Here is an 18,369-nt window from a genome sequence, read left to right as displayed (position 1 = left end):
TTCCTGGTGTAACTCGGGCAGTTGTTGTTGCCATCCTGTACCTGTCCAGAAGTTGTGATGTTTGGATGTACTGATCCTGTGCAGGTGTTGTTACACATGGTCTGTCACTGCGATGACGATCAGTTGTCTGTCCCGTCTCCCTGTAGCGCTGTCTTAAGCGTATCACAGTACAGACGTTGCAATTTATTGTACTGGCCACATCTGCAGTCCTCATGCCTCCTTGCAGCATGCCTAAGGCACGTTCACGCAGATGAGCAGGGACCCTGGGCATCTTTCTTTTGGTGTTTTTCAGTCAGTAGAAAGGCCTCTTTAGTGTCTTAAGTTTTCATAACTGTGACCTTAATTGCCTACCGTCTGTAAGATGTTAGTGTCTTAACAACCGCTCCACAGGTGCATTAATTGTTTATAGTTCATTGAACAAGCATGGGAAACAGTGTTTAAACCCTTTCCAATGAAGATCTGTGTTATTTGAATTTTTACGAATTATCTTTGAAAGACAGGTTCCTGAAAAAGGGATGTTTCTTTTTTTGCTGAGTGTACATTCGATGCGGTATTAAAAAACTAGAGTCCCATGCAGGGAAAGCTAGATTAAAATAGCTTGTTTTTGATTTTTTTTTATACCAATAGAATGTTCAAAGGGATTCAAGCTCATTTTTTGCTTCTTGTTATACACAGCAGATAATAGAACTAGAACGGGTAGCAAAAATACACTCATTGGAGCACATGAGCACAATTATCTTACAAAAGCCCCCGCAAATAGGCTACCAGTGCGGCAAGTGCTGCTGGCTGCTAGTAAGCTTTCTTGACATGGGCATTCATTTACCTGGGCATTCATTTACCTGGGCATTCATTTACACGGGTATTCATTTACCTGGGCATTCATTTACCTGGGCATTCATTTACCTGGGCATTAATTTACATGGGCATTCATTTACCTGGGCATTCATTTACCTGGGCATTCATTTACATGGGCATTCATTTACCTGGGCATTCATTTACCTGGGCATTCATTTACCTGGGCATTTATTTACATGGGCATTCATTTACCTGGGCATTTATTTACATGGGCATTTATTTACCTGGGCATTTATTTACATGGGCATTCATTTACCTGGGCATTTATTTACCTGGGCATTCATTTACCTGGGCATTCATTTACCTGGGCATTTATTTACATAGGCATTCATTTACCTGGGCATTCATTTACCTGGGCATTCATTTACATGGGCATTCATTTACCTGGGCATTTATTTACATGGGCATTTATTTACATGGGCATTCATTTACCTGGGCATTTATTTACATGGGCATTCATTTACATGGGCATTCAGTTACCTTCCTAGATAATAAGTTATGTTAGAGTGCCAAATTAATTCATTTTAAAACATTGATTTCTCCATTCCACTATCATTCGCCTGGTGATAAACAAGGAGGGAAATGTTTGTTTTTTTGCCTGGGAGGGGTACCCTGGGCAAAAAGAACGGATGAATACCCCTGCCTTATAGTGTTCTCTCAAATATGAACTGTCTAGATTCTGAAATACACATGTTCACATGCATTTATTCAACATTCAACATATTAATAACCTTTTACTGCAGTAGGCTAAATCAGGGTCAGAGAGTTTTTTGGATTGTCTGAAACAAATCAAATTTCAAACAAAAGTATATACTTCACACACACGGTTATGTGCTTTAAAAAAGACACCTGTACAATGTGAGATATAGAGTTGAAATGTATTCACCACTAGATATAGAAACACTGGATTTTCGTCTGTTTAAAAAAAAAAAGTTTGACTAATTCATTATTAATAATATTAATAATTTATTTGAATAACCTTCCACTCATGAGACCACTGGAGGGCGATTTGGTAACTTGGCTGCAGGAAATGGGTACTACTATTAATATCTCAAACGACCCTTTTTGATTTAGCTTATTTTTTTACATTGTTTGTGACAATAATCAATATACTCTTCAAACACATAACATTTCCATAGTGGGCTCTCTGATACTTTTAATAATCTGACCCATTTATTACATAGAAATTGACATTATAGGTCATCAACTAATCACAGCCCTCCTTTAGGATTGCACATTCAGCATGTCACCAGCAGAGGGAGTTCCCTTTGAATCCATTTTCCCATTCACTGTGTTGATGGTGCTCATAAAATGTATCAAACCTTCATAATTAGCAGAAATTCCACTCTGGAAATGTGATGTACTTGTAGAGTATATTGTTCCAAATAACACGTCTTAAAATGAAAACAAAATCCAAAAGGGTACTTTCGAGATATTAATACGAATATGTTGTTATGTTGAATAAATTCATGTGATTTTTTTTCTTCTCAGAAACAAGACATAATCCATGGCACATGTTGTCTGTATCATGTAGGGTTCACAGATCATAGGGTCTTAAAGGAGGCATATATAGGTCTAAAAAGGGCCTAAAACTGACACTTTCATCACGATTTTCCCCAAAATGGTTTGTGATACAAATGTAAAAAGCATTTCAAAGATCCTTCCTCCCAATGAAGTTTATATTTGAGAATTGACAGACCAATTTGAGATAGCAAAAATATTTTCCGCTCCCGCTGGCGTGGAATTGCCCTATTATAGAAAACATATGCTCTACAATATGTCAAGGGCATTCACTAATGAATCTTGCAGTGATGTCTAAAGCCATAGAAAAGGTTGCTAGTCAATATTTAATGCATTGCACATTGCATTAATGTACAGCAACTCCCGGAGAGAGATCAAGTATGCATATATGATGAACGTTAATGCCAAAAACATGTTTTGTCCTAACAGTAGGATATGATAGCCTATTCTGTATATTATATTATATTCTATTGTGTATATTACCATACAGTATGTCCCTATCAAAACCCTTAGAAACAGAAACTGTATTACACTTATTAATTGACTTGCAATTGAATTAGTTTGAGTACAGCTACAATAGGTTTTGTTCTTGGAGGTATTCTGTCTCTCTCTGAAACTCTCTCATTCACTGACCCTGATTATCTTTCTGTGAATCTTTCTGTATTATTCTCTCTCTCTCTCTCTGCTGCAGATTCCTTGGCTATGCAAAAGCAATCTGTACATCCAGACTGAGCCATTTAAGGAACAAATTTCCCCCGTGCCCCCTCTCACGTAGAGGTTTAAGAGAATGGAAAGATGGTGGAGAATCCCACTAACTAGACTCTCTCTTTGATCAGCAGCTCTAGCCCCTCCTCCATCTAGCCCCTCCTCCATATAGCCCCGCCTCCATCCTGATCCTCATCTTCATTGCTTTGATGGAAGAACCTTGATTTTCCTGATTATTAGTTTAAAGAAGTAAAAGCTCTTTTTTAGTCAGCGTAATGCCTTTGTACTTTACCTACTACTGTGTGTGTTGAGAAGATTGTGTGTGTGCTATGTGTTGCCTAATTGGAGCAGGTTCCTGGGCTTGCAGTCAGAGAATGTATAATGAGAATAGCACAATAGCTTGGATTCCTCCACGCTTCCATTCACTAGCAGAAACGGGTATCATTTAGGCTTCTGAACTACTATTACCTCATGGTGTGAAATGACTAGTAATGATTAGAAGTCTGTGTCAGTAGCAGCATTAGTAAACTGTACATTTCCAGGATAAATCGAACTGTAAGATCCCGCAAAAGAACACTGGAATATAAAAAATAAAAATAAAATAATAGTAATTCCACAAAGGGTTACACTGAGTACACCAAACATTAGGAACACTGAACACCTTCCTAATATTGAGCTGCAATTTGTCAGGGCATGGAATCTACAAGGTGTTGAAAGCATTCCACAGTGATACTGGCCCATTCCAGGCACTCCATTGCTTCCAACAGTTGTGTCTAGTTGGCTGGATGTCCTTCGGGTGATGGACATCCAGTTGGTGGTTGAAGATATCCCTCTAGTGGTGTGGGGGCTGTGCTTTGGCGAAATGGGTGGGGTTATATCCTTCCTGTTTGGCCCTGTCTGGGGGTGTCCTCGGATGGGGCCACAGTGTCTCCTGACCCCTCCTGTCTCAGCCTCCAGTATTTATGCTGCAGTAGTTTATGTGTCGGGGAGCTAGGGTCAGTTTGTTATATCTGGAGTACTTCTCCTGTCCTATTCGGTGTCCTGTGTGAATTTAAGTGTGCTCTCTCTAATTCTCTCTTCCTCTCTTTCTCTCTCTCGGAGGACCTGAGCCCTAGACCATGCCTCAGTACTACCTGACATGATGACTCCTTGCTGTCCCCAGTCCACCTGGCCGTGCTGCTGCTCCAGTTTCAACTGTTCTGCCGTATTATTATTTGACCATGCTGGTCATTTATGAACAATTGAACATCTTGGCCATGTTCGGTGCATCAAAGCTGGGACCGGGAGACTGAAAAACAGCTTCTATCTCAAGGCCATCAGACTGTTAAACAGCCACCACTAACATTGAGTGGCTGCTGCCAACACACTGACACTGACTCAACTCCAGCCACTTTAATAATGGGAATTGATGGGAAATGATGTAAATATATCACTAGCCACTTTAAACAATGCTACCTTCTATAATGTTACTTACCCTACATTATTCATCTCATATGCATACGTATATACTGTACTCTATATCATCGACTGCATCCTTATGTAATACATGTATCACTAGCCACTTTAACTATGCCACTTTGTTTACATACTCATCTCATATGTATATACTGTACTCGATACCATCTACTGTATCTTGCCTATGCTGCTCTGTACCATCACTCATTCATATATCCTTATGTACATATTCTTTATCCCCTTACACTGTGTATAAGACAGTAGTTTAGGAATTGTTAGTTAGATTACTTGTTGGTTATTACTGCATTGTCGGAACTAGAAGCACAAGCATTTCGCTACACTCGCATTAACATCTGCTAACCATGTGTATGTGACAAATCAAATTTGATTTGATTTGATTTATATTCTCCACCCGGCACAGTCAGAAGAGGACTGGCCACCCCTCATAGCCTGGTTCCTCTCTAGGTTTCTTCCTAGGTTTTGGCCTTTCTAGGGAGTTTTTCCTAGCCACCGTGCTTCTACACCTGCATTGCTTGCTGTTTGTGGTTTTAGTCTGGGTTTCTGTACAGCACTTTGAGATATCAGTTGATGTACGAAGGGCTATATAAATACATTTTATTTAATTTGATTTGATTTGGCCATTCTTGATACAGAAGGAAAACTGTAATACAAAATGCTCTGAGTCCAGGTCGCCTGGAAATGTGTACTGTATGAGAGGCCTCTCCTCTCCTACCTGGCAGGCATTAGCTACTACAGGGCCCAATTGGCTCATTCATCCCCCCTCCTCTCCCCTGTAACTCTTCCCCAGGTTGTTGCATAAAATGAGAATGTGTTCTCAGTCAACTTACCTTACCTAAAATAACGGTAAAATAATTAAATAATACAAAGATTATGCCATCTAGTAGTTTTCCCTGTCTGCATTCCTCTCACTCCTACAGGTCAGAGCAATGACCAATCAATCATCAATCTCAACATTATGAAATAATTAGGTGTTTGTAACCAGATTTATATGATCAACAGCCACTTTGAGGGGTGAAGTAGGAGAGTTAAGTAGAAGTATATTTAGTATAGTTCTGTTGATCTGTGTGTCTCTTTCTCCTCACACCTTGGCAGTCTGTGTTTACCTTGTACAAAACTCTCTGTCCATGGGCAAATACACATGGACATTTACTTTATCATGGCATACCTCTAACATACACTTTACCATAGAATACCTCTGACACTTTATCATATAATACCTCTAACAGACACTTTACCATAGAATACCTCTAACAGATACTTTATCATAGCATACTTTATCATAGAATACCTCTGACACTTTATCATATAATACCTCTAACAGATACTTTATCATAGAATACCTCTGACACTTTATCATATAATACCTCTAACAGATACTTTATCATAGAATACCTCTAACAGATACTTTATCATAGAATACCTCTAACAGATACTTTATCATAGCTTACCTCTAACAGATACTTTATCATAGCATACTTTATCATATAATACCTCTAACAGACACTTTACCGTAGCATACCTCTAACAGACACTTTATCATATAATACCTCTAACAGATACTTTATCATATAATACCTCTAACAGACACTTTACCATAGCATACCTCTAACAGACACTTTATCATATAATACCTCTAACAGATACTTTATCATATAATACCTCTAACAGACACTTTACCATAGCATACCTCTAACAGACACTTTATCATATAATACCTCTAACAGATACTTTATCATATAATACCTCTAACAGACACTTTACCATGGCATACCTCTAACAGACACTTTATCATATAATACCTCTAACAGATACTTTATCATATAATACCTCTAACAGATACTTTATCATAGCATACTTTATCATAGAATACCTCTACCAGATACTTTATCATATAATACCTCTAACAGACACTTTATCATAGCATACCTCTAACAGATACTTTATCATAGAATACTTCTAACAGATACTTTATCATATAATACCTCTAACAGATACTTTATCATAGCATACCTCTAACAGACACTTTACCATAGCATACCTCTAACAGATACTTTATCATAGCTTACCTCTAACAGATACTTTATCATAGAATACTTCTAACAGATACTTTATCATATAATACCTCTAACAGACACTTTACCATAGCTTACCTCTAACAGATACTTTATCATAGCTTACCTCTAACAGATACTTTATCATATAATACCTCTAACAGATACTTTATCATATAATACCTCTAACAGATACTTTATCATAGCTTACCTCTAACAGATACTTTATCATATAATACCTCTAACAGATACTTTATCATATAATACCTCTAACAGACACTTTACCATATAATACCTCTAACAGACACTTTATCATATAATACCTCTAACAGATACTTTATCATTGCATACCTCTAACAGAAGCTATTGATTTAGTACTAAACTTTTCACGTCTGATGTTTTATGCTCAGGATAGAAGTTGCCTGTAGGCACAGATATAGGATCAGTTTTTCCTCAACCCAATCCTTTCCTAAGCCAGTATAGGGGAAACACAAAACTGACCTTAAATCAGTGTCTGGGGGCAACTTCATCCTACTCCTCTGATAGGCTGAGCCAGGGAAGGAGTAGTGAGGAGAACTGATGAACTACAGCAAGGAATTATGGGGGATTAGACCATGGTGTGTTTTCCGATGAGCCTGAGGTGAGGCGTGTGTGTGTGCCCTCCTCCTACTGATGTCTAATACACAGTAAATGAGCAGTAATCTGGCCCCATCCCTCCAGATGTCGGAGAGAATTTCCTGTGGCTTAGGGCCGACTGGGAGCACTTTGAAAGTTTGGATAACTCCTGCAAATGTGATTGAAACTGTGCACGTGGAGGAATGTGGCATGTAGGAGTTTTTATTAAATAGATGCCTGGTTGGCTTCATTATAATTATGGGCATGGTGGGTAACAGGAAAGATGAACTACTGTTTTAGGAAAGACACGTTTTCCAACTACAGACAAAAAAGTGATCTTAAAATATGGAATTGCATTTATTTTGATGATCAGAACAGAACAGGGACGATTGAGATACTGTATATATTTTGGACTAGGCATATACTATATATTATCCTGGTCATAAAGGGAATGTTTTAATGAGGCAACACATACTGTTCACACAGTGGTAGTGGTACGCAAGAGACAGAGTGAGCTGGAAAAGCCTAACCTGTTATGCTGATAAATAATCACAATATAGTTGTGCATTTCAGTATCTCGGAATCTTCGGCTCCATAGGAAAATGATTTTCCGGTTTCCATGGAGACTGAGGCTGTGAAGGTTCCGCTGTATGTGAGTCTGAACTCCTCTCTCTTGGAGACTGAACCACATATGTTTGGCAGTACTAACCTGCCCAACACAAGGTACTGTGTGTGCAACTTACACACACACACACACACACACACACACACACACACACACACACACACACACACACACACACACACACACACACACACACACACACACACACACGCACACATGCAGTACAGACACACATGTAACCTACATGTACAAATGATCTCAACTAACATGTACCCATGCACATTGACTCGGTACCGGTACGCCATGTAATTATTGTTATTTTATTGTGTTACTTTTTCTTTCTTTTGACTTTAGTATATTTGGTAAATATTTTCTTAACTCTTTATTGAACTGCACTGCTGGTTAAGGGCTTGTAAGTAAGCATTTCACGTTAAGGTCTACGCATGCTGCATTTGGCACATGTGACAAATAAAGTTTGATTTGATTTGAAATGACACGTAATACAAACACTCAAGCCAGGTCAAAAATGCATTTATTTACATATTGTCATGTTTCTATTATGACCTGGTCCCTAACCTAACCACAGATTTGGAATAATATATATAATATATAATATATACCCATCCCTTGTCCTGTACAACCACTAGTGGTATTATAAAATATCTGACCCTCTATCAGTGGTTGGATGCAGTTTCTTCCTTCTCCTATACATCATGCCAAGATAAGGAGGGAGACATACTATGAAAATGTAACTGTAGGTCAACTCAAAAGCCTCTTTTCTTCCTACAGAACACAAACAGATCAATATGTTTTCACTATGTATGTCTTACGTAAAGGAATGAGCAGGTGTGTGTGCGTGAGACCAACTGTTAAGTACTGAGTTCTCCAGTGAATTGTGACTTTCAATGCCAAGCTGCAGGAGTCCGTAGCCCTGTCCACTAAGTTTAAAGAATTCACATGAGGTATCCCTCCCTCACTCCCTGTCTCTCTCTATCTGTCCATGTGTTTGGCTTATTTCAGGCCCTTCAAAGTCAAATTTAAAAGGTATGCCAGAGCCAGAGTGCATCTGCAATTCACAACACATTTTTCTATCAGACAGGAGATGTATTGCCGTCTAAGTATTGTCAGATGCTGGCCAAATTCCGTGCAGTTTTCATATCCGGCCCGAGAATCTGAGACTCTCACAGGGATGCCTGGTACCATGACCCGCACATCATCAGTACAACTGTATCTGACCGTAAAGACACAATCTGTAAGATTTCCTGCTGTTCCATGGTCATTTAGATTAACGATAAACAGCCCATATTTATTGATTCGTGAAGTTTATCTCTCAGAAATGCCTTTAAGAGCTTAGTTTTAACACAAAACCCTAGGTGTTCTTGCAATCTATGTTTTTTATTTTTTTTATTTTACCCCAATTTCGTGGTATCCAATTGTTTTAGTAGCTACTATCTCGTCTCATCGCTACAACTCCCGTACGGGCTCGGGAGAGACGAAGGTTGAAGGTCATGCGTCCTCCGATACACAACCCAACCAAGCCTTAACACAGCGCGCATCCAACCCGGAAGCCAGGCGCACTAATGTCTTGGAGGAAACACCGTGCACCTGGAAACCTTGGTTAGAGCGCACTGCGCCCGGCCCGCCACATGAGTGGCAGAATTTCGCTACCGACCAAGCCCTCCCTAACCCGGACGACGCTAGGCCAATTGTGCGTCGCCCCACGGAGCTCCCGGTCGCGGCTGGTTACGACAGAGCCTGGGCGCAAACCCTGGGTGTCTGGTGGCGAAGCTGGCGCTGCAGTACAGCGCCCTTAGCCACTGCGCCACCCGGGTGGCTGGCGCCATCTATGTTTTTGTTATCAATTGGCAAACAATGTATAGCTTCAAAATATGTTTAAAATATGTTGATACCTTGGACTGGCAGTCCTTATAGCTCAGTGTTGACACCTTGGACTGGCAGTCCTTATAGCTCAGTGTTGACATCTTGGACTTGCAGTCCTTATAGCTCAGTGTTGACACCTTGACTGGCAGTCCTCATAGCTCAGTGTTGACACCTTTGACTGGCAGTCCTTATAGCTCAGTGTTGACATCTTGGACTGGCAGTCCTCATAGCTCAGTGTTGACACCTTTGACTGGCAGTCCTTATAGCTCAGTGTTGACACCTTGACTGGCAGTCCTCATAGCTCAGTGTTGACACCTTTGACTGGCAGTCCTTATAGCTCAGTGTTGACATCTTGGACTGGCAGTCCTTATAGCTCAGTGTTGACACCTTTGACTGGCAGTCCTTATAGCTCAGTGTTGACATCTTGGACTGGCAGTCCTCATAGCTCAGTGTATGAATTTATGTGCGCCTGGTTACATTTCCCGAGGATGTATCTATTTCTGTTACAAACCAAGTGGCGGAACTACTGTTGAAACACAGATTCCGGATTGTGGCTTTACATTAAATGCACAAAAATAAATTATATTGTAACATCAATTTGGTCCCTTAAATATTTCTACCCGAATATTAATGCAATATGCCAGTCAAAAATAATTTAGAAATACACATTTTGGGGGGGGAGTTATCAATATACTGTATGGACCCTTTTAGGATAAGTTTTATTCATTTATTTATACATGCATTTATTCATGGATTCACTCATTCACAGGCACAGTCAGTGGCTGTACAGTCCCTGGTGTGTGTGTGTGTGTGTGTGTGTGTGTGTGTGTGTGTGTGTGTGTGTGTGTGTGTGTGTGTGTGTGTGTGTGTGTGTGTGTGTGTGTGTGTGTGTGTGTGTGTGTGTGAGACCCGCGGCAGTGCCCACCACTCTGCTCCAGTGTTATTCCCTGGGGGCCTCTCATCTTTTACTGAGCTCTGACAGAGAATGGAAGCTGGGAGTAGAGAGCGCTGCATTAAAAACCCTTTACCTACCAACTGATTTATCACCACACACACACGCCCCATCCTGTCCCACCGCCCCACGCCATCTCCCCGCTCTGCAACGCACCTTCACACTCCATCAAAAATACTCTCCCTCACACACACCGCACATACTCATCATAAGATGGCGGCCTCCGAGCAAGCGAGTGATGCACTGTGGTGGTGATTTTCCATTTTAATGGTTATTCCCTCCTTCTCCTCTGGTTGGTGATTCTAGGTGTGGGCCTGGCCACAGGAAGACAGAGTGATGGAAATTACGGAGCGCCATTTCCTGTTGATGTCACTTGCAAGTGGTGCATTTCAATGTGACAGTCAGGCGGTGGGTTAGTGTGGGGGGTTGTCAGACTGTTGGGAACAGAAGAGGGTCAGGTTGGAGGGGACGGTTCTACTGTGTCACTGCAGGTAGAATGGAATCCATCCGACAGACAAACACAACACTCTCAAGAGCACACACACGTATGTGTAAAAGTATAGACTTTACGTCTGTCCCCTCGTCCTGACCCGGGCGCGAACCAGGGACGCTCTGCACACGTCAACAGTCACCCTTGAAGCATCGTTACCCATCGCTCCACAAAAGCCGCGGCTCTTGCAGAGCAAGGGGAACCACTACTTCAAGGTCTCAGAGCAAGTGATGTCACCGATTGAAATGTAACAAGCGCGCACCACCGCTAACTAGCTAGCCATTTCACATCGGCTACATATGAACACACACGTATGAACATAGATACACATATACAAAAAGCATACATGCACATTCATGCAGACCTACATCATACACTGAGTTTACAAAACATTAGGAACACCTTCCTAATATTGAGTTGCACCCCCTTTTGCCCTCAGAACAGCATCAATTCATTGAGGCATGGACTCTACAAGGTGTCGAAAGCGTTCCACAGGGATGTTGGCCCATGATGACTCCAATGCTTACCACAGTTGTGTGAAGTTGACTGGATGTCCTTTGAGTGGTGGACGATTCTTGACACACAGGAAACTGTTGAGCGTGAAAAACCATAGCAGAGATGCAGATTCTTGACACAAACCGATGTGCCTGCACCTACTACCATACCCTGATCAAAAGCACTTAAATCACCCTCTGAATGGCTCACAAACCATGTCTCAATTATCTCAAGGCTTAACAATCCTTCTTTAACCTCTACACTGATTGATGGGGTATTTACTGTAACAGGTGACATTAATAAGGAATCTTAGCTTTCACCTGGTCAGTCTGTCATGGAAGAGCACGTGTTCGTAATGTTTTAGGACGGTTAGGACGTCTACTTTGTGCAAAGTCATTTTTCCAACAATTGTTTACAGACAGATTATTACACTTATAGTTCACTGTATCACAATTCCACTGGGTCAGATGTTTACATAACACTAAGTTGACTGTGCCTTTAAACAGCTTGGAAAATTCCAGAAAATGATGTCATGTCTTTAGAAGCTTCTGATAGGCTAATTGACATAATTTGAGTCAATTGGAGGTGTACCTGTGGATGTATTTCAAGGCCTACCGTCAAACTCAGTGCCTCTTTGCTTGACATCATGGGAAAATCAAAATAAATCAGCTAAGACCTCAAAAAAAAATTGTAGACCTCCACAAGTCTGGTTCATTCTTGGGAGCAATTTCCAAATGCCTGAAGGTATCACGTTCATCTGTACAAAAAATAGTACGCAAGTATAAACACCATGGGACCACGCAGCCGTCATACCGCTCAAGAAGGAGACGCGTTCTGTCTCCGAGAGATGAACGTATTTTGGTGCGAAAAGTGCAAATCAATCCCAGAAAAACGGCAAAAGACCTTCTGAAGATGCTGGAAGAAACAGATGCAAAGGTATCTATATCCACAGTAAAATGAGTCCTATATCAACATAACCTGAAAGGCCACTCAGCAAGGAAGAAGCCACTGCTCCAAAACCGCCATAAAAAAGCCAGACTACAGTTTGCATCTGCACATGGGGACAAAGATCGTACTTTTTGGAGAAATGTTGTCTGGTCTGATGAAACAAAAATGGAACTGTTTGGCCATAATGACCATTGTTAAGTTTGGAGGAAAAAGGGGGATGCTTGCAAGCTGAAGAACACCATCCCAACAGTGAAGCACGGGGGTGGCAGCATCATGATGTGGGGGTGCTTTGCTGCAGGAGGGACTGGTGCACTTCACAAAATAGATGGCATCTTGAGGAAGGAAAATTATGTGGATATATAGTTAAAGCTTGGTCGCAAATGGGTCTTCCAAATGAACAATGACCCCAAGCATACATCCAAAGTTGTGGCAAAATGGCTTAAGGAGAGGAAAGTCAAGGTATTGGAGTGGCCATCACAAAGCCCTGACCTCAATCATATAGAAAATGTGTGGGCAGAAGTGAAAAAGCTTGTGCGAGCAAGGAGGCCTACAAACCTGACTCAGTTACACCAGCTCTGTCAGGAGGAATGAGCGAAAATTCACCCAACTTATTGTGGGAAACTTGTGGAAGGCTACCTGAAACGTTTGACCCATGTTAAACAATTTAAAGGCAATGCCTCCAAATACTAATTGAGTGTATGTTAACTTCTTACCCACTGGAAATGTGATGAAATAAATAAATAAAAGCTGAAGTAAATCATTCTCTACTATTATTCTGACATTTCACATTCTTAAAATAAAGTGGTGATCCTAACTGACCTAAAACAGGGAATTTTTACTAGGATTAAATGTCAGGAATTGTGAAAAACTGAGTTTAAATGTATTTGGCTAAGGTGCATGTAAACTACCAACTTCAACTGTACATACGTGAATAAACACACACACGCACACACACACACGCACGCACGCACGCACACACGCACACACGCACGCACGCACGCACGCACACACACACACACACACACACACACACACACACGCACACACACACGCGCACGCACGCACACGCACGCACACGCACGCACGCACACACACACACACACACACACACACACACACACACACACACACACACACATCACTTTGTCACTGGAAGAGTCTCAGTCCTGATAATCATATGCGTTCATAGGTTGGAATACATTTACTTCCTCTCCTTTCCTCACAGTTGTGATACATTAGGTTCAGGATCCTGTGACTGGTAGTCGCCCTTTAATGCCGTCTGCTGCTGTCCTGTGGTTTGATTTTAAAAACAGAGGTGAGTGTGTGTGTATGTGTGTTTTGTCCACAACTTCCAGGGATACCACATCATCGTCTGAGACAGGCAGATTGTTTTTGTAGCTCCCGTCGTGAGCTACCAAAAATGTGTTTCTTTACAGTACAGCAAATAGCAGTGAAACAATCCAGAAGACAATTTCATTTCCAAAAACACTTTGAACCATCGAAAAACCTTTGTTGAAAAATCTCTTAAAATGTAAATCTTTGATAATAACAGTCAGTGACCAATCAGACTAATCACAGTCAATGACCAATCAGTCTAGTCACAGTCAGTGACCAATCAGACTGAATATGAAACACTGAGCTCATGTTTTTTTCATGAGGAGATTATTATTCCATGTTGTCTGTCACTCCTCAATAAAGCTTTATTTCCAATGGTCTGACTAAAGCCTTCGCAGGAATAATCTGTGTGATGATGATAATAATAATGTGTGTGTGTGTGTGTGTGTGTTAATGTGTATTTTGTTGGGCACATCATCAAGCCTGCAGTCTGAAACATCACTACTTGTCTACCCATAATCTCCAGAACTGGACTGATAATGGTGTTTTATTTTATGTGTGTGCATGCGTTCATGCTTTTATGTGTGTGTGTGTGTGTGTATGATATGGTGCTACTGTAGCTGTTGCCTCCAAGCCCATTATTCATTGTTTAGAATGCTGCATTCAAGATTATATCTCCAGCAGCTTAAAGTGTATGTTCCTATAAACAGCAATCTGCAGCTCATAAAAATGCATTATTTTACGGCATACACAATTCCCTTCTCCTTCTGACTGTGTGTGTGTGTGTGTGTGCGTGTGTGTATCACGAGCACAAAGTGAACCATCAGTTTCCACGGAAAACCAATTTCACTGGAGATTTCTCACCGACGTGCACCACCTATACTGGTTAGTGCTGAGCGATTAGTGCTTTTTGAGGTCGGTTCGGTTTCGGTTTGATTTATTACAAAAATAATCACGGTTTTCAATTTCGGTTGTGAGTATTTGGGTTGAATGCTGGAACAACACAGAATAAAACAATTCAATAAGTCCCATGATGGTAGTGACTGTCCATTACTGCTTGTCCATCACTGATTCACTTTACTTTGATTAAATATTTCATTTGTTGTGTATACAGTATGTGTTTTATTTGATGACTTTTTAAAATACTTTTATAAAGTACTTATTTAATAAGGCATACTTGTATGATGATGTATTTTCAGGTAGAGATACCTCTCAAAGCAACAGCAGCTCTCTATATCCCCTCACAATCATGCATTCTTCTGTCTCTTCCTTCTGTCTCTTCTGTAGCAGGTGTAACATAAACACAGACCTGACAAGTAGATGCTCAATGGATTTTGGTCATTGTAGTTAATTACCACGTTTTATGCGCTAAACAATGTTGAATATTAGCCTGCTGGAAACTACAACTTCCTACTACATCGGACAGTTCAGGCTGGATATGATTTTTCTCTTGCAGAAAAAAACAGAACTAAATGGAATTCAAATAATTTAACCAACATACCTTCAATTAGTTGTTTAAAAACGGAAAAATAACCTACATTTGGTTAATCGCTCGGGACTAATACTGGTAGAAGAAGGGGAGACAGAAAGAGAAAGGGAGAAAGGAAGGAGAAACAAGGAGAGAGAGACTCTTTTGTCTATGGCATTTTAAATGGCACATACTGTTATTTACTCTCATCACTTCAATAACTAAAAACTGTTCAGCTGTTCACCCGCACTCTCCCTCTCCCTCCATCTCCCTCCATCTCCCTCTCTCTCTCCCTCGTTCTCACTGGAACTTGACACATAACTTCTGTCACAGACATTTTATATGAGAAGCCTGAAAACAGACAAAAAACAGGAGAAATCTTGCTTTTGACCATAAAAAAAAAGTATAGAATTATTTACTGGGAACAAAGCATGCTCTTGTGGCCCAGTTACTATGAGTCATTTCATAACATGTGATTTAACAAACAACGCCTGTCGTTAACGCATAACATCTCTGGGTTACTGCTTCTTTGTTTTCCAGAGAGCTTCTCCATTCCATTGAAATAGGAGTGGCATGTGATGTGCACGCTCATGGGAAAACATAACACACACACATGCACGCACACGGACACACACACACACACACACACACACACCACACACACACACACACACACACACACACACACACACACACACACACACTGCGGTTATGCAGTGGAGAAAAGGCCATGTCTGAAGTAATGGGGAAAGAGAGACTATGCTCCGGCCAAGTAGGGTAAAATAGTTTACTAATGACAAGAAAACCCTCTGACTGTCCGCCTTCTCTGGCAATAATGAAGCAGAGATGGTAATGCAAAATAAAATGTGCTCTGTATCTGGTTTGAAGCTCACTAATGAAATCAAAGAAAGGAAGTTTAATAATGAATAGAAAATATAGAACAATTGGAAAGAAATGAAGGATTGGTCTTCATTAAAATGGGCATTTTGGTTATAAAGTAAAGATTGTCATAAAGATGACGTTAGAGATATGTAATTTAGGTATATATAGTCATATAACTAACCCTATTCATTCTGTTGATACTGTGTTTGCTGGCATTATTCAAGAGAAATTGGTAAATAATATTAAGTCACTTAAATAAGATTTAGTGCTATGTTTAATCCGCGCGATGGATACTTAAAGGCTATGTTCCCGTGTTTGCGGTGACTGCATTCACCATAAATGCCGTATACTGTATGTATGTCGGCTCAATCGGAAATTACCTTTCAATTTCAATCGTACTTTAACCCGAAACTTCCGTGATACGGATTTAATCGAGCCCCTATTTACAGTAATACATATGCCTTAATAACTGTTATTGGCAGGCATTACACAGCCAATCCTATGTGTACTGTGCCTCTTCCCCTGTCTCCTCTCTCCTCTTATGCTCATATTCACAGTCTTGACTGCAACCAGCCTTGAACTGCACCAACAAACTACATGTTTTCTTTGTGTTTTCAAAAAACAGGAAATCAGCCTTTTGTCCACTGGAGATGGCATCAAACATAACACCTTGTTTCATCTGTCTTAAACAATCCCATCTTCCCTCCCTCGTTCACAAAGCCACACCCCATGTGGGCTGTGTTACTGCTCAGAACAGATTGGGAAACAACGCAAACCATCTGCCTGCGAAGTCCCAAAGGGCTGTGAAAACAGGCTGGTTTGTGAACGCACCTCTGTTGTGTTGTGTTGCTGCTTACAGAGGCTGCTGTTTGATTTCTCTCAGGTCTCCCCGTCTCTATCTTCCATCCTAGCCCCCTCTCTCTTACCTATTCTATTTTCTCAGTCTCTTCCCGTTCCTCTCTCCTCTTCTCCTCTGTGACATTCTTTAGATAGTTTGTTGACAGTGAAGCCAGTGGTGGATATTAGAAATGCCAGGAGTGTCTTTCTCTCACAATGCCATAATACTGCAGGTGGTATTTTTTACTGCAGGTATTTTTTCGCATCATTTTTCCCCCATCTTTCCATATATATTCATTCTTCAGATGTGTTTTGAATAAGAAAACATGCTTGAATAAGCAAGAGATAGATTAAATAAAGAGAGTGAGATGAAACGAAATATGATTGCTGTGAGTTGTGCTCTTTGTTGTTTGTCCTTTCAACAAACAATGAAAAATTCCAATCAACACTGTCAAATAGCAATGAAGTGTTATTTTGTGTGTTTGGATTCTGTTGATATCTCCTGGTGCGCTTTACCTTTCATTCAATGTAATGTTATTTAACAAGGATTTTATAACCCTCTGCATTCAGTGTGTCAGTGAAAAATGCACTTACATTTGGAGAACAACTTAATATACTGTTTGTATGTTCTTCCAACAGCAGAAACCTACAGTATCTTCAGGAAGCATTCATACCTTATGACTTATTTCACATGTGGCTGTGTTACAGGCTGAATTCAACATGGAGTCTTTTTCTCTCTCACCCATCTACAGTCAATTCCCCAAAATGATAAAGAGAAAACATGTTTTTAGATATTTTTTGAAAATGCATTGAAAATTAATTACAGTAACATTTAATGTACATAAGTATACACACCCCTGAGTCAATACTTTGTAGAAGCAATTACAGTTGCAAGTCTTTCTGGGTAATTCTTCAAGAGCTTTCCACACCTGGATTGTGCAACATTTGCCCATTATTCTTTTCAAACTTCTTCAAGCTCTGTCAAATTGGTTTTGATCATTGCTAGACAACAATTTTCAGGTCTTGCCATAGATTTTCAAGTAGGTTAAAAGGGAAATTTAAAACATGTTCGACTTCATATTCATCAACTCCAGCATCACCCCCAACATCAGCATTATGAGAAAATGGTGTGTTTTATGTTTTTCTAGTAAATAATTAAGAGGAAGATAAGTGTTTCCAATGATATCTCAAATTCACAGCAGATAGAAATGGAGAGAAAATAGACTTCTTGTA

The sequence above is a fragment of the Oncorhynchus masou genome, chromosome 30 (assembly GCF_036934945.1).
Source record: "Oncorhynchus masou masou isolate Uvic2021 chromosome 30, UVic_Omas_1.1, whole genome shotgun sequence".
Taxonomy (NCBI): domain Eukaryota; kingdom Metazoa; phylum Chordata; class Actinopteri; order Salmoniformes; family Salmonidae; genus Oncorhynchus; species Oncorhynchus masou.
This window is presented reverse-complemented; position numbering follows the sequence as displayed.